Raw genomic sequence first — 1,269 nt, 5'->3', positions numbered from 1 at the left:
TTAGACCTTGTTTATTATATTAAGACAATTAATGTGTGCTTTAAAAGTAAGTGTAATAATCCATAGTGATTAACCTACCAGTATATCTACTAGTAGTGTATGGGCTCTTTTCTAGACTTATTTATTCAGCATCCTGCAAACGCTTAAATCTGCCTGTACACTGACCAAGGTTTATCTACAGAGCGTCTGCATGACCTAGAGTAAAAACGTACAGCAAATTGCTTGTTTGGGCTACAGGACGATCAGCAGGGGCTCTTACTAAGATGAAGTGACCTACACATTTTAGGACATTTTACTTTTGATGTCCCTTTTAAATAGAAAGAAAATCAGCATGTCGGGTTTTTTGCCGTGCGTTTGTGGGGGTTATAAGCCCTTGCATATGTCCTGAACAGCGTGCCGTCTTTTTACTGCTACAGGACGAAAAAAGTGATTAAAAGCTGCATATAAAGTTTTGCAAGCCAGAAATAGTTCTGAACCTATGCGAGGAGTGAATGGGATGGCAACTGACCTTTAAATGTGACTTTTTTCTCTCAAATTGCCGGTATTGATCTTTGTAGGTTGGAATCACGATCCCTGGTTTTAGATAGATAGACAACCACGTCACCAGCTGAAAGCTTCAGTGTTGTTACCATTAAATCAGAAAGAAAATTGTTACCCAAGTACTATTAAATTAAGTTTTTCGTCCAGTATTTGGAAAATAGAAATTACGCTCCAATAAATATTATTTTAAAACACATGACTTGGGGAATGTTATGTAAATTTTACAAACTTGAGACATTGACCTGAAGAAAGAAATATTAACACACGAATTAATGTGCTGTATTATTTTAGACACTTGGTTCTTACACTGAGACCCTGTCAACATAATTAGTCTACTGTTTTAGAAGCGTTTTCTTCTATCTCCATATATTTCGGAGGGAATTACATAAAATGATTATAAAACCTCCTTTATCTTTATTACCGTATGTATTAAAATAATTCACATACAAGGGAAGTAATTTTGATATTAAATCGGATAAATATTTTTCTCGTTGTCTCCCTTTGTTTGACAATGGCGATATTTAAACTGTCATGGCGCTAAAAGCTCCCTGTTGCCTGTCAAATACATATTTTGCCTGAAAATAACCTTTCCTAACACGTTCCTAGAAGCAAACCAATATTTAGATAAGTATTCTTATATTTGATACATCTTGAAAGAATAGCTGTCAGGCAAGTGATAGCGTGAACCAGACTTTTGGCGTGTGAGCAAGATAAACATAATAAAGCCAT

Source organism: Ruditapes philippinarum, unplaced genomic scaffold (genome assembly GCF_026571515.1).
Source record: "Ruditapes philippinarum isolate M1 unplaced genomic scaffold, ASM2657151v2 ctg3393_1_1_1_1, whole genome shotgun sequence".
Taxonomy (NCBI): Eukaryota; Metazoa; Mollusca; class Bivalvia; order Venerida; family Veneridae; genus Ruditapes; species Ruditapes philippinarum.
This window is presented reverse-complemented; position numbering follows the sequence as displayed.